General features: G+C 50.8%; 18 non-coding genes across 18 annotated transcripts; 4 read left to right on the top strand and 14 right to left on the bottom strand.

The window, feature by feature from the left end:
• Window positions 1-39: 39 nt before the first annotated feature.
• On the bottom strand, window positions 40-111 carry Trnae-uuc (transfer RNA glutamic acid (anticodon UUC)). Its single transcript has one exon. It is a non-coding gene; the product is annotated as a tRNA-Glu (tRNA).
• A 438-nt stretch (window positions 112-549) lies between these two features.
• Trnam-cau (transfer RNA methionine (anticodon CAU)) lies at window positions 550-622 on the bottom strand. The gene has a single exon. It is a non-coding gene; the product is annotated as a tRNA-Met (tRNA).
• A 6,436-nt stretch (window positions 623-7,058) lies between these two features.
• Trnag-ucc (transfer RNA glycine (anticodon UCC)) lies at window positions 7,059-7,130 on the top strand. The gene has a single exon. It is a non-coding gene; the product is annotated as a tRNA-Gly (tRNA).
• Window positions 7,131-7,863: 733 nt separating this feature from the next.
• On the bottom strand, window positions 7,864-7,937 carry Trnai-aau (transfer RNA isoleucine (anticodon AAU)). Its single transcript has one exon. It is a non-coding gene; the product is annotated as a tRNA-Ile (tRNA).
• A 257-nt stretch (window positions 7,938-8,194) lies between these two features.
• On the bottom strand, window positions 8,195-8,266 carry Trnae-uuc (transfer RNA glutamic acid (anticodon UUC)). Its single transcript has one exon. It is a non-coding gene; the product is annotated as a tRNA-Glu (tRNA).
• A 438-nt stretch (window positions 8,267-8,704) lies between these two features.
• Window positions 8,705-8,777, bottom strand: Trnam-cau (transfer RNA methionine (anticodon CAU)). Its single transcript has one exon. It is a non-coding gene; the product is annotated as a tRNA-Met (tRNA).
• Window positions 8,778-9,053: 276 nt separating this feature from the next.
• Window positions 9,054-9,124, bottom strand: Trnag-gcc (transfer RNA glycine (anticodon GCC)). The gene has a single exon. It is a non-coding gene; the product is annotated as a tRNA-Gly (tRNA).
• A 323-nt stretch (window positions 9,125-9,447) lies between these two features.
• Trnag-ucc (transfer RNA glycine (anticodon UCC)) lies at window positions 9,448-9,519 on the top strand. The gene has a single exon. It is a non-coding gene; the product is annotated as a tRNA-Gly (tRNA).
• Window positions 9,520-10,264: 745 nt separating this feature from the next.
• Window positions 10,265-10,338, bottom strand: Trnai-aau (transfer RNA isoleucine (anticodon AAU)). Its single transcript has one exon. It is a non-coding gene; the product is annotated as a tRNA-Ile (tRNA).
• A 257-nt stretch (window positions 10,339-10,595) lies between these two features.
• Window positions 10,596-10,667, bottom strand: Trnae-uuc (transfer RNA glutamic acid (anticodon UUC)). The gene has a single exon. It is a non-coding gene; the product is annotated as a tRNA-Glu (tRNA).
• A 438-nt stretch (window positions 10,668-11,105) lies between these two features.
• Trnam-cau (transfer RNA methionine (anticodon CAU)) lies at window positions 11,106-11,178 on the bottom strand. Its single transcript has one exon. It is a non-coding gene; the product is annotated as a tRNA-Met (tRNA).
• Window positions 11,179-11,454: 276 nt separating this feature from the next.
• Window positions 11,455-11,525, bottom strand: Trnag-gcc (transfer RNA glycine (anticodon GCC)). Its single transcript has one exon. It is a non-coding gene; the product is annotated as a tRNA-Gly (tRNA).
• A 323-nt stretch (window positions 11,526-11,848) lies between these two features.
• On the top strand, window positions 11,849-11,920 carry Trnag-ucc (transfer RNA glycine (anticodon UCC)). The gene has a single exon. It is a non-coding gene; the product is annotated as a tRNA-Gly (tRNA).
• Window positions 11,921-12,665: 745 nt separating this feature from the next.
• Trnai-aau (transfer RNA isoleucine (anticodon AAU)) lies at window positions 12,666-12,739 on the bottom strand. The gene has a single exon. It is a non-coding gene; the product is annotated as a tRNA-Ile (tRNA).
• Window positions 12,740-12,996: 257 nt separating this feature from the next.
• Window positions 12,997-13,068, bottom strand: Trnae-uuc (transfer RNA glutamic acid (anticodon UUC)). The gene has a single exon. It is a non-coding gene; the product is annotated as a tRNA-Glu (tRNA).
• A 438-nt stretch (window positions 13,069-13,506) lies between these two features.
• Window positions 13,507-13,579, bottom strand: Trnam-cau (transfer RNA methionine (anticodon CAU)). Its single transcript has one exon. It is a non-coding gene; the product is annotated as a tRNA-Met (tRNA).
• Window positions 13,580-13,872: 293 nt separating this feature from the next.
• Window positions 13,873-13,943, bottom strand: Trnag-gcc (transfer RNA glycine (anticodon GCC)). The gene has a single exon. It is a non-coding gene; the product is annotated as a tRNA-Gly (tRNA).
• Window positions 13,944-14,266: 323 nt separating this feature from the next.
• On the top strand, window positions 14,267-14,338 carry Trnag-ucc (transfer RNA glycine (anticodon UCC)). The gene has a single exon. It is a non-coding gene; the product is annotated as a tRNA-Gly (tRNA).
• Window positions 14,339-14,837: the final 499 nt, after the last annotated feature.

The following is a 14,837-nucleotide window of genomic DNA, read 5'->3' as shown; positions in this document are numbered from 1 at the left end:
CGGTCAAAACTTGTCGTCATTTGTTCCGAAAAAATTCCATTCCGGTACCGGGAATCGAACCCGGGCCTCCTGGGTGAAAGCCAGGTATCCTAGCCACTAGACCACACCGGACGTGCACATTCTTCTCCGGGTTTACACCCCCAGCCACTCGCTTTCCGTTACGCACTTTCCCTGTTTGCGAGCATCTTCTCGCGTATGGCAAAAGTCACAGTCCTTTGCTTTTGGCCTCGTTGTTGCAGCGGTAGGAGGAAAAGCAAAGCTGTAAGTAGTAGTATTTATTTACTTATTTCGCAAGTAAAGACCTGCTGCCTGTCATTATATAGCAGGTCATACATTGTGTGACTTTACATGTTATATCATACGAAATTCAGTTTTATTACTAGTACTTTTTTTCTTGAAAATTTTACAAAAGAACTGCAACTAGTAATAACGGGATGTAAACATTTTCACGCTGAGTCGTTGAAGCCTTGTGGATAACAAACTACTAAGTGTTTCGCTCCTTCGCAACCCCAGAGTCGTCGACTTAGCTGTGAACGATAGTAAATTAAATGCCCCGGGTGAGGATCGAACTCACGACCTTAAGATTATGAGACTTACGCGCTGCCTACTGCGCTACCGAGGCAGGCGATCGCCACAGCTTCTGGAATACCAGTGGTAGAGAGTCTGCACTCCCTGGCTCATTTTTTCTGTTGCTACACGTGCATTCCCGGCGCGGCAGGCAACTTGCGATGCTAGGCCGACGCCAGTATGTACAATAGCACGCAAGAGTCCAAACGAGCAGTCATGCGCGCTGCATGATTGCTTCTTTCCACACGGAATCCCGCGGTTCATTCTCATGGCTCACGCAGTTCGAGTGCGAAAGACACGCAGCACCACTATCGGAGAAGAAAACAAAACGATGCATCGGCCGGGAATCGAACCCGGGCCGCCCGCGTGGCAGGCGAGCATTCTACCACTTTTTTTTTTTTTTTTTTTTTCTTTTTTTTTTTTTTTTTTTTTTTTTTTTTATTTTTTTTTTTTTTTTTTTAGGGCCTCCCAACTCCCCTTATAGCCCTCCTTGCTCTCACCAAAGTGTGCCTTCATCGGCGAGCTTCAACGCTATCATATCTGTTGTGGTATATGCTCGTCGCTGACGGCTTCTCTTGTGGATCGTGGTGTGAAATCAATAAATCAATAAATAAATAAAAATCAATAAATCCTTCCACATAGTCAAATCCGCTGTCAATCCATGTAATGCACAATAAAAGACACCGTACATCTTCAAACGGTGAAAATAACAAAATAAAATCTCCATCCTAAAAGAAGCCACAGGCGACTAGTAACTAAAAGTCTTAAGAGAGTTCTTCTTTGTAAAAAATAAAACACAATAAAACACAATAAATGCCATTCCATTCTTGGAGAACAAGATGCGCTTGGAGAAGACAAACTAAAAACCCACTCCGAAGTTCATAAGAAGAAGGTAGGGAAAGGAAATTAAAATAACATTGTCACTTCCATGTGAGAAACGAAATGCATCACTGCTGTAAGTCAGATAAAAGAAATGAAAAATATTTTTCTTCTGCAGCGCATAATATCCTCACAGACGCATCAAAACCATCAGGTGAAATGCAAACAAAAATGATTGAAAAATGAACAATAAGAAATAGCCTCCTCATTCTTCAACAGAGTTTTCTGTGTATCAATGATTGAACGTCTTCGCGTAACCATGTTGTAACGCTGCACGTAGAAAATTGGCAAAAAGTTCGTTGTAATGCTTGAGCCGCTTTACATGGGAATGTGCATCCCACATGTACGCTAAATAAGTACACACGTCCTTAACTTGGCAGTCCAGAATTGCATAGACCGTGTGGCCTAGGAGCCACACCATTGTATTGTGCTTCGCGCGAGGGAACGGTTTAAACCCTGGCGCAAGAACATCATTGACAGTCACGTGTGAGGGTGTCGTCCTGTTGATCAGAGCCACCATGACCCTACACAGTTCCCAGACGGCCGACACAAGGCGACATTGAAAGCGATGCTCCCGTGTGTCCGGAACGCCGCAAGCACCACAGTTGGCAGACGGCAGCAAGCGGATGTCCGAGAGACGTTGGTTTGTGGCCACCGTATTGTTGACCAGTTTATACCATTGGGACCGAACGCCGGAGGGCAACACGGAATGATGAATATTAAGCCACACTTGCCGCCAGTTGGTCGCGGGGAAGCGAAGAGCGAGCTTGTGAGGGGGTGGCCGCCCCACCATTGCCGCATACAATCCGCGAACATTCCGGTTCCTGTCCAGCGCCGCTTCCAGGACGTAGCTCCGCTGCAGGTAGTAAGCTCTGACGTAGCCGAGTTGATACGGGATGCCCACCACGGACACCGGTGCGCTCTCGGAGGGCGGACGGTAAGCGACGAGCATGGCCGCCGCCGTTCCATCCGGGCTGTCAGCTTGCAGGGCGGCCGTGCGGTGCACCAGCAGCGCCGAACACTTCCGGGAAAAATCTACGAGGCCGAGTCCCCCGAAGGTGGTGTCGAGGACGCAGGTCGCCGCCCGAACCTTGAAAATTTCGTGGCGCCACAGGAGCCAGTACGCGGCCTGCGAGAATGACCGGGCGAGTGGTCGCGGAACGTCCAGGAGTTGTGCCACGTACCAGGCCTTGGAATACACGGCGCTGTTAATTAGGTCGACCTTCTGGAGGAGGGTGAGGCGTCGGCTGGCGTAAGTCTTACAGAGGCCTTTGACATGATTGAGCAGCCGGCGCCAGGTGCGCGCCCGCATCTGCTGAGGATTAGCGGTAACATCGAGGCCCAAGATCGTATGAGTACGGGCTACTCGAAACCAAGTCTGATCGGGATCCACTTCGCAATTTCCTAAAGGAATCAATACAGTCTTCCTTGGATTAATCAGGGCACCCGACGCACATTCGTACAACCCCAGTAAGGGCCGGATTTGATGAAAATCGGTGTCGTCGCCGATAAAAACACCTACGTCGTCAGCGTAAGCGAGACACTTCACTGAGGCACGATGAATATCCACGCCGCCTATCGTGCGGTCTAGCGCTCGCAACAGTGGGTCCAAAGCAATTACAAAAAGGTACATAGATAAGGGACAGCCCTGTCGCACCGATCTACTAAGAACTATAGGTGGCGTTCGCCATCCATTAATTGTCACCACCGAACTGGCCCCTGTCAGGAAATGGCGAATCACGCGAATGAAGCGGAAGCCAAAACCCAGCCTTTCCATAACTTGCGTCAAATAATCGTGGCTCATCCGGTCAAACGCATTGGCAAAGTCCACAGAGAGGACAGCTGCTGAAAGTCGGTGGACGGCGGAGTAAGCGATGACGTCACGATAGGTAGATGCCGCATTGAATATGGTCCGCCTCTTAACGCCGCAAGATTGATATGGACAGATGACATTGTCCATGACCGCCTGCATCTTCGCCGCAACACATCTGGCCGCCAGCTTGTAATCAGCATTTAACAGCGTAATTGGCCTCAGATCGGTGACACGGCACGTACCCCGTTTTTTGGGGATAAGAACAATGTGCCCTTCGAGAAACTGACTCGGGATGGCAATGCCGCGAAGCACTTCGTTCACCACTACCGTAAATTTGTCCCCTACAATATCCCAGAAAGCAATATAAAATTCTGTAGGAAGACCGTCGGGTCCAGGCGACTTGCCCGTTGTACTGGCTTTCAATATCTGTAATACTTCCTGGTTCGACATCTCTGCAACCAGCTCTTCACGGTCATGATCGGACAAGCAGTCGACTAAGTCTTGTAATAAAAGCCGCGTGGCCTCGCCGTCCGCGGTAGCGTCGTGAAAAAGCGAAGTATAATAGTCGGCGATATGGCGGACAATTTCGTGCCGCTGCGATAAGACAATCCCCGCATCAGTTTCCAACGCATCAATATACTTTTTGCGAGCCTGTTTCTTCTCCCGGGCAAGATGATAGAGCGACGGCTCCTCGTCATCGATGTGGCACAAGGGACGGCTCCGAATCGTTAAACCTTTCGACCTTTCCCGGTGCAACCGCAGAATTCTGGCTTTAATTTTGCTCAGACGGAGTCTAACGTTGGCGTCGGGGCCAACAGGTGAATTGATAGCATCCTGTAAGCACTGCTGATAAAATGCCAACGTACGCCTGTGCCAGTAACTCGCTTCGCGACTATATAATTGCGCCGCCTTCCGCAAAATCGGTTTGGCATGCGCCACCCACCACTCGATGCAGGACCCGTAATTGTGGACTTTCGCTAAACACCGCTGCCACGCAACACGCACCTCCGCACGGAGCCCTTCGGCACCCAGATACCCGGTATTCAATTTCCAATATGTTGGAAGAGATTTCGTGCGACAGCACTGCAACCGCAAAGCACACACGTAGCCACAATGATCACTCATGGCGACAGGCAGAACTTCGACTGCGCATAAAGCGTCTGTTAGCTCCCGTGATACGTAGATTCTATCAATTCTACTGGCTCCTCCAGCAGAAAAGTGCGTATACTGCGTCATGATGGGGTGGTAGTGACGCCACGAATCACGCAATTCCGCTGCAGTTAAAAGGGTATTCAGTTCTGCACATTTAGTGGGGGTGGGATATTGGTCCGCATTGGCAACAACACAATTGAAATCACCACCGAATATAATGGGACGAGCCGTAGCCAAAAAGGGGCATACGTCCGTGGTAAAAAAACGAGCTCTTGTGCGTTTTTGATCAGTCCCCGAGGGCACATACACGTTGACAAATTGGACGCCCGCAATGACACACGCCAGTACACGACCATCAGGGAGAAGTCTGATGTCCGTAGGTTCGAAAAACGACTTAAATAAAATTGCTGTGCCACAGTTATTGTCACTATTAAGATTGTAAATAACATCGTAGCCTGGAATATTGCTAAAAACATCACTAGACACTTCTTGAAGAAGGGCAATACTAAAATTTCCATGATATAATACATCTTTAAAAGCAGCTACCTTGTGCACCGCTGAGATACCGGCAACGTTTAATGTCAAAACAGAAAACACACTCGATGGGTGTGGGTGCGTTGACATTGTAAGCAGATGGACAAGACAGAGCAATATAAAAAGCACGAACGAAGTGATAAAAACGCTGGACTGACACTTAAATGAATGGCAGCTGGCATAAAATGGAAATTTCAATTGTTCTTAAAACACTGTAGTGGTTAGTAGCAAGTCTACAAAAACATGGCACAACAATACACCGGACACAGTTCAAGACACATTCTTTCTAGGTCAAGCGCAATGTAGGTGGACTCATGACAACGATGTGGGTCTGCGCGCATTTCTACTGGCCCCCCTCGTCCTCCTGCTGCTGCCACCACGGGCTGTGAGTGTCAGGTGGCGGGGGTGGTCGTGCGTCGCCCGACGGCTTGGTGGCTTCCGCCTGGCCACCGCGCGATGCGACGGCCGGCTGTGACGGCGCAGAATGTTTGCGCGGGCGCTGTGGTGACTGCTCACTGCTCTGTTCCAACTTACGCTTCGCAGCGGCAATGTCCTGTTCCTTCCCGGCACTGAGAAATTGTTTCAACCGTTCAGTGTGTGCTCGAATCTTCTCTGTCCTGGCGGGGCTGCTACTACGGGAGGAACCCTGTGACATTGCCTCACTTTCACTGCCACTCTCCGTGGCTGGCGGATTCGCGAGGACGGCCGGGTTCTGATCCTTGACCTGTTTACCCTTGCCCCGCTGGCGACGTTGCTTTTTGCTTTCCGCTGAAAGCGGTACAGTATCGGCAGAAGTTGGTACCGGGAGGGACGGCGGGGGTAAAGAAGCGTCTGTTGCCTCCACCGACTCCGATTGAACGGCAGCAGTATTAACAGGGCGTATGTCCCTTTCGTCATCAACCCGGTCGGTCGGGGTAGGCGGGTCCTGGACAACCTCCATTTCCTCCTGCCCGACAGTCGTGTTACCATGTTCCGCGACAGGCGTGTCTTCGATGGAAACAATGGCCGTCGGTCGGGCGGTCGGACGATCGGTCGGACCGGTAAAGGATGTTCCTGCTACAACCTCACTCATAAGAGGCACAAACTTATCGCCACCACCCACATCTTCGCGCGGTAACTGAACTGGCCGCCGTCGAGGGCAGTCACCCCTCAAATGTTCCGTGGAATGGCATACGGCACATGTCGGCGGTTGCCCGATATATGAGATTTGTGCACGAACTCCACCGATTACAAAATAGGAAGGAATATGTTGTCTCAAATCCATCCGGACACTACGCACACCACTAGCTACTTTGTAACGGTATGCACTCGACCACTTCTCCATTGTAATATTCAGAATGTCACCAAAACGAGACAAAGCACGAGATAAAATTTGATCAGGGCATTCCGGTGGTACATTAAAAACACGGACAGTTCGAATTCCATACCCTGACGCCACGATTTGCACAGTACTAATACTGCCGTCTGCATGTTTAAAACGGCGACTGCCACCAAATTTAGCAACAAATTTTTCACACATGTCACCAGAGGTAAATTTCAAGAACAAGCAATACTGAACAAAGTCCAATTGAAAAGTGTCTACGATTTCTTCCGGTATCTTTAAGTCTTCGAATAACCATTCGTGTATTTCAAATGCGGTAGGGCGGACAGCACTTCTATCAAAGACACACTGAGCGGTGTTAGCTCTTGAAAATGTCGACATTTTGTTACTTACAAATCTTGAAGTCAGAAATCACGAAGAACGAAGCGCCAAAGTCCCGGCGATGTAAACAAATCGACGACGGCAGCGGAGCTCCGCGCGACGTGCTGCCTGGTGCTTTCCGCGCAGACGTCTGAGGGGAAAGTGGGACTGCCGTCCAGCGCCGTCGCATCCTCTCGAGAGATTGCTACAGACGCTGAATCCTGCACTGCACTGCTTAAAAATGATCGTCTAAGTACTCTTGTGGCGCACGCACGCGACGACTCTTGCCAAAGGACGCGAAATGTGCGTAGAGACGCTGCCTGGATGAGCTCGCCTACCCCGTAACGCGCCTACAGCTACGACCACCTTCTGCCGCCGCCGACAGGCGGGAAGCAGACACAGCGCGGCTGGCGAGGCGCGGAAGGCAACTGTGCGGTGGTGGTGTAATGGTCAGCATAGTTGCCTTCCAAGCAGTTGATCCGGGTTCGATTCCCGGCCACCGCAGCAGGCTTTAACTTTTGCGTATGAGTACTTTTGCCACACGTCCTTAAATTAATGTTTCTTTCGCCATCTTACACCCTATAGCGTGTGCGTCGATTCCCCTTGAGTCTCGACTTGTCTCGACTTTGCTCAGCTGACGCGAGAGCTGACGCTCTCCAATCGGCCTATATCAAAAGGACAAGCACGCGAAACGACTGAGAGAGGTATGGCGAGGCGGGCACAACATTACTTATGCCACAAGTAAATACCTGCTGCCTGTTATCATGTATTGTCTGATTTTACATGTTCTGTCAGGCAAATTCCGTTTTATTACTAGTAGATTTCTTTTTTTTTTTTCTTTGTTGAAAATTTTACAACACGCTCCTTCATTTCACTGTGGCCGCACGGCGCGACTTGGCATACCGAGAGGCAAAACGTGGCGCCAGTGCCCTTGACCGAATAGCGCTGCAGCTCCGAAACCGAAGAGGAAAGAGAAATACGAATTGAAACTGTCGACAGTGCCCTATGTTCGCAGGCGGTCACCCGCCCAAGCACTGACAACGCCCAACGTCGCGCAGTTGTGGTGATCGGACGAGAAACTGTGTGTTCAGCGTGCTGTGACCAGTGAAATGTTTTAGCGCGTCCCGACAAGTCGCGTTCGGGTCCCCTATCAGCTCCCACACAATGTGACGATTTCTTTGTCACCATACTTCCCCGGGGAAATCGGCGTTGCCTTTTTGAAATAGTAAAATCGCAGTGGCCCGTGGGGGGATCGAACCCACGACCTTCGCGTTATTAGCACGACGCTCTAACCAACTGAGCTAACGGGCCTCGCTGCAGACAGTCTCCCATTGCTTCGCGGGAATTGCTCTGCGTATTGCCATGTAACATTTCTATGGCAGCAATCCAACAGTGGACCAGCGTCTCTTCTCCCTCTATGCCGCTGCTCGTAGTAATTTCGTTGCGTGCCCGTTTCTCTCGCCTGTTGTCAGCTGACGTTTACGAACCAGTAGCTATAATGCGAGGAGGACGTGAAACAGCATTTCGCACGGTCAAAACTTGTCGTCATTTGTTCCGAAAAAATTCCATTCCGGTACCGGGAATCGAACCCGGGCCTCCTGGGTGAAAGCCAGGTATCCTAGCCACTAGACCACACCGGACGTGCACATTCTTCTCCGGGTTTACACCCCCAGCCACTCGCTTTCCGTTACGCACTTTCCCTGTTTGCGAGCATCTTCTCGCGTATGGCAAAAGTCACAGTCCTTTGCTTTTGGCCTCGTTGTTGCAGCGGTAGGAGGAAAAGCAAAGCTGTAAGTAGTAGTATTTATTTACTTATTTCGCAAGTAAAGACCTGCTGCCTGTCATTATATAGCAGGTCATACATTGTGTGACTTTACATGTTATATCATACGAAATTCAGTTTTATTACTAGTACTTTTTTTCTTGAAAATTTTACAAAAGAACTGCAACTAGTAATAACGGGATGTAAACATTTTCACGCTGAGTCGTTGAAGCCTTGTGGATAACAAACTACTAAGTGTTTCGCTCCTTCGCAACCCCAGAGTCGTCGACTTAGCTGTGAACGATAGTAAATTAAATGCCCCGGGTGAGGATCGAACTCACGACCTTAAGATTATGAGACTTACGCGCTGCCTACTGCGCTACCGAGGCAGGCGATCGCCACAGCTTCTGGAATACCAGTGGTAGAGAGTCTGCACTCCCTGGCTCATTTTTTCTGTTGCTACACGTGCATTCCCGGCGCGGCAGGCAACTTGCGATGTTAGGCCGACGCCAGTATGTACAATAGCACGCAAGAGTCCAAACGAGCAGTCGTGCGCGCTGCATGATTGCTTCTTTCCACACGGAATCCCGCGGTTCATTCTCATGGCTCACGCAGTTCGAGTGCGAAAGACACGCAGCACCACTATCGGAGAAAAAACAAAACGATGCATCGGCCGGGAATCGAACCCGGGCCGCCCGCGTGGCAGGCGAGCATTCTACCACTGAACCACCGATGCTCAGCTAGTTCACAGCTTCCTGGTGCTTTCCGCGGCAGACGTCTGAGGTGAAAGTGGGACTGCCGTCCAGCGCCGTCGCATCCTCTCGAGAGAATGCTACAGACGCTGAATCCTGCACTGCACTGCTTAAAAATGATCGTCTAAGTACTCTTGCGGCGCACGCACGCGACGACTCTTGCCAAAGGACGCGAAACGTGCCTAGAGACGCTGCCTGGATGAGCTCGCCTACCCCGTAACGCGCCTACAGCTACGACCACCTTCAGGCGCCGCCGACAGGCGGGAAGCAGACACAGCGCGGCTCGCGAGGCGCGCGACGGAACTGTGCGGTGGTGGTGTAATGGTCAGCATAGTTGCCTTCCAAGCAGTTGATCCGGGTTCGATTCCCGGCCACCGCAGCAGGCTTTTACTTTTGCGTATGAGTACTTTTGCCACGCGTCCTTAAATTAATGTTTCTTTGCCCATCTTACTCGCTGCACGCCACCCTCTAGCGTGTGCGTCGATTCCCCTTGAGTCTCGACTTGTCTCGACTTTGCTCAGCTGACGCGAGAGCTGACGCTCTCCAATCGGCCTATATCAAAAGGACAAGCACGCGAAACGACTGAGAGAGGTATGGCGAGGCGGGCACAACATTACTTATGCCACAAGTAAATACCTGCTGCCTGTTATCATGTATTGTCTGATTTTACATGTTCTGTCAGGCAAATTCCGTTTTATTACTAGTAGATTTCTTTTTTTTTTTTCTTTGTTGAAAATTTTACAACACGCTCCTTCATTTCACTGTGGCCGCACGGCGCGACTTGGCATACCGAGAGGCAAAACGTGGCGCCAGTGCCCTTGACCGAATAGCGCTGCAGCTCCGAAACCGAAGAGGAAAGAGAAATACGAATTGAAACTGTCGACAGTGCCCTATGTTCGCAGGCGGTCACCCGCCCAAGCACTGACAACGCCCGACGTCGCGCAGTTGTGGTGATCGGACGAGAAACTGTGTGTTCAGCGTGCTGTGACCAGTGAAATGTTTTAGCGCGTCCCGACAAGTCGCGTTCGGGTCCCCTATCAGCTCCCACACAATGTGACGATTTCTTTGTCACCATACTTCCACGGGGAAATCGGCGTTGCCTTTTTGAAACAGTAAAATCGTAGTGGCCCGTGGGGGGATCGAACCCACGACCTTCGCGTTATTAGCACGACGCTCTAACCAACTGAGCTAACGGGCCTCGCTGCAGACAGTCTCCCATTGCTTCGCGGGAATTGCTCTGCGTATTGCCATGTAACATTTCTATGGCAGCAATCCAACAGTGGACCAGCGTCTCTTCTCCCTCTATGCCGCTGCTCGTAGTAATTTCGTTGCGTGCCCGTTTCTCTCGCCTGTTGTCAGCTGACGTTTACGAACCAGTAGCTATAATGCGAGGAGGACGTGAAACAGCATTTCGCACGGTCAAAACTTGTCGTCATTTGTTCCGAAAAAATTCCATTCCGGTACCGGGAATCGAACCCGGGCCTCCTGGGTGAAAGCCAGGTATCCTAGCCACTAGACCACACCGGACGTGCACATTCTTCTCCGGGTTTACACCCCCAGCCACTCGCTTTCCGTTACGCACTTTCCCTGTTTGCGAGCATCTTCTCGCGTATGGCAAAAGTCACAGTCCTTTGCTTTTGGCCTCGTTGTTGCAGCGGTAGGAGGAAAAGCAAAGCTGTAAGTAGTAGTATTTATTTACTTATTTCGCAAGTAAAGACCTGCTGCCTGTCATTATATAGCAGGTCATACATTGTGTGACTTTACATGTTATATCATACGAAATTCAGTTTTATTACTAGTACTTTTTTTCTTGAAAATTTTACAAAAGAACTGCAACTAGTAATAACGGGATGTAAACATTTTCACGCTGAGTCGTTGAAGCCTTGTGGATAACAAACTACTAAGTGTTTCGCTCCTTCGCAACCCCAGAGTCGTCGACTTAGCTGTGAACGATAGTAAATTAAATGCCCCGGGTGAGGATCGAACTCACGACCTTAAGATTATGAGACTTACGCGCTGCCTACTGCGCTACCGAGGCAGGCGATCGCCACAGCTTCTGGAATACCAGTGGTAGAGAGTCTGCACTCCCTGGCTCATTTTTTCTGTTGCTACACGTGCATTCCCGGCGCGGCAGGCAACTTGCGATGTTAGGCCGACGCCAGTATGTACAATAGCACGCAAGAGTCCAAACGAGCAGTCGTGCGCGCTGCATGATTGCTTCTTTCCACACGGAATCCCGCGGTTCATTCTCATGGCTCACGCAGTTCGAGTGCGAAAGACACGCAGCACCACTATCGGAGAAAAAACAAAACGATGCATCGGCCGGGAATCGAACCCGGGCCGCCCGCGTGGCAGGCGAGCATTCTACCACTGAACCACCGATGCTCAGCTAGTTCACAGCTTCCTGGTGCTTTCCGCGGCAGACGTCTGAGGGGAAAGTGGGACTGCCGTCCAGCGCCGTCGCATCCTCTCGAGAGAATGCTACAGACGCTGAATCCTGCACTGCACTGCTTAAAAATGATCGTCTAAGTACTCTTGCGGCGCACGCACGCGACGACTCTTGCCAAAGGACGCGAAACGTGCCTAGAGACGCTGCCTGGATGAGCTCGCCTACCCCGTAACGCGCCTACAGCTACGACCACCTTCAGGCGCCGCCGACAGGCGGGAAGCAGACACAGCGCGGCTCGCGAGGCGCGCGACGGAACTGTGCGGTGGTGGTGTAATGGTCAGCATAGTTGCCTTCCAAGCAGTTGATCCGGGTTCGATTCCCGGCCACCGCAGCAGGCTTTTACTTTTGCGTATGAGTACTTTTGCCACGCGTCCTTAAATTAATGTTTCTTTGCCCATCTTACTCGCTGCACGCCACCCTCTAGCGTGTGCGTCGATTCCCCTTGAGTCTCGACTTGTCTCGACTTTGCTCAGCTGACGCGAGAGCTGACGCTCTCCAATCGGCCTATATCAAAAGGACAAGCACGCGAAACGACTGAGAGAGGTATGGCGAGGCGGGCACAACATTACTTATGCCACAAGTAAATACCTGCTGCCTGTTATCATGTATTGTCTGATTTTACATGTTCTGTCAGGCAAATTCCGTTTTATTACTAGTAGATTTCTTTTTTTTTTTTCTTTGTTGAAAATTTTACAACACGCTCCTTCATTTCACTGTGGCCGCACGGCGCGACTTGGCATACCGAGAGGCAAAACGTGGCGCCAGTGCCCTTGACCGAATAGCGCTGCAGCTCCGAAACCGAAGAGGAAAGAGAAATACGAATTGAAACTGTCGACAGTGCCCTATGTTCGCAGGCGGTCACCCGCCCAAGCACTGACAACGCCCAACGTCGCGCAGTTGTGGTGATCGGACGAGAAACTGTGTGTTCAGCGTGCTGTGACCAGTGAAATGTTTTAGCGCGTCCCGACAAGTCGCGTTCGGGTCCCCTATCAGCTCCCACACAATGTGACGATTTCTTTGTCACCATACTTCCCCGGGGAAATCGGCGTTGCCTTTTTGAAATAGTAAAATCGCAGTGGCCCGTGGGGGGATCGAACCCACGACCTTCGCGTTATTAGCACGACGCTCTAACCAACTGAGCTAACGGGCCTCGCTGCAGACAGTCTCCCATTGCTTCGCGGGAATTGCTCTGCGTATTGCCATGTAACATTTCTATGGCAGCAATCCAACAGTGGACCAGCGTCTCTTCTCCCTCTATGCCGCTGCTCGTAGTAATTTCGTTGCGTGCCCGTTTCTCTCGCCTGTTGTCAGCTGACGTTTACGAACCAGTAGCTATAATGCGAGGAGGACGTGAAACAGCATTTCGCACGGTCAAAACTTGTCGTCATTTGTTCCGAAAAAATTCCATTCCGGTACCGGGAATCGAACGCGGGCCTCCTGGGTGAAAGCCAGGTATCCTAGCCACTAGACCACACCGGACGTGCACATTCTTCTCCGGGTTTACACCCCCAGCCACTCGCTTTCCGTTACGCACTTTCCCTGTTTGCGAGCATCTTCTCGCGTATGGCAAAAGTCACAGTCCTTTGCTTTTGGCCTCGTTGTTGCAGCGGTAGGAGGAAAAGCAAAGCTGTAAGTAGTAGTATTTATTTACTTATTTCGCAAGTAAAGACCTGCTGCCTGTCATTATATAGCAGGTCATACATTGTGTGACTTTACATGTTATATCATACGAAATTCAGTTTTATTACTAGTACTTTTTTTCTTGAAAATTTTACAAAAGAACTGCAACTAGTAGTAACAGGAAGTAAACATTTTCACGCTGAGTCGTTGAAGCCTTGTGGATAACAAACTACTAAGTGTTTCGATCCTTCGCAACCCCAGAGCCGTCGACTTAGCTGTGAACGACAGTAAATTAAATGCCCCGGGTGAGGATCGAACTCACGACCTTAAGATTATGAGACTTACGCGCTGCCTACTGCGCTACCGAGGCTGGCGAACGCCAAACCTTCTGGAATCTTGCTAAGTACCGAATACCAGTGGTACAGAGTCTGCACTCCCTGGCTCATTTTTTCTGTTGCTACACGTGCATTCCCGGCGCGGCAGGCAACTTGCGATGTTAGGCCGACGCCAGTATGTACAATAGCACGCAAGAGTCCAAACGAGCAGTCGTGCGCGCTGCATGATTGCTTCTTTCCACACGGAATCCCGCGGTTCATTCTCATGGCTCACGCAGTTCGAGTGCGAAAGACACGCAGCACCACTATCGGAGAAAAAACAAAACGATGCATCGGCCGGGAATCGAACCCGGGCCGCCCGCGTGGCAGGCGAGCATTCTACCACTGAACCACCGATGCTCAGCTAGTTCACAGCTTCCTGGTGCTTTCCGCGGCAGACGTCTGAGGTGAAAGTGGGACTGCCGTCCAGCGCCGTCGCATCCTCTCGAGAGAATGCTACAGACGCTGAATCCTGCACTGCACTGCTTAAAAATGATCGTCTAAGTACTCTTGCGGCGCACGCACGCGACGACTCTTGCCAAAGGACGCGAAACGTGCCTAGAGACGCTGCCTGGATGAGCTCGCCTACCCCGTAACGCGCCTACAGCTACGACCACCTTCAGGCGCCGCCGACAGGCGGGAAGCAGACACAGCGCGGCTCGCGAGGCGCGCGACGGAACTGTGCGGTGGTGGTGTAATGGTCAGCATAGTTGCCTTCCAAGCAGTTGATCCGGGTTCGATTCCCGGCCACCGCAGCAGGCTTTTACTTTTGCGTATGAGTACTTTTGCCACGCGTCCTTAAATTAATGTTTCTTTGCCCATCTTACTCGCTGCACGCCACCCTCTAGCGTGTGCGTCGATTCCCCTTGAGTCTCGACTTGTCTCGACTTTGCTCAGCTGACGCGAGAGCTGACGCTCTCCAATCGGCCTATATCAAAAGGACAAGCACGCGAAACGACTGAGAGAGGTATGGCGAGGCGGGCACAACATTACTTATGCCTCGAGTAAATACCTGCTGCCTGTTATCATGTATTGTCTGATTTTACATGTTCTGTCAGACAAATTCAGTTTTATTACTAGTAGATTTCTTTTTTTTTTTTCTTTGTTGAAAATTTTACAACACGCTCCTTCATTTCACTGTGGCCGCACGGCGCGACTTGGCATACCGAGAGGCAAAACGTGGCGCCAGTGCCCTTGACCGAATAGCGCTGCAGCTCCGAAACCGAAGAGGAAAGAGAAATACGAATTGAAACT

This window comes from Schistocerca cancellata, chromosome 2 (genome assembly GCF_023864275.1).
Source record: "Schistocerca cancellata isolate TAMUIC-IGC-003103 chromosome 2, iqSchCanc2.1, whole genome shotgun sequence".
In the NCBI taxonomy this organism is placed as follows: Eukaryota; Metazoa; Arthropoda; class Insecta; order Orthoptera; family Acrididae; genus Schistocerca; species Schistocerca cancellata.
The sequence above is the reverse complement of the archived record's forward strand: the minus strand, read 5'-3'. Positions and strand labels throughout refer to the sequence as shown.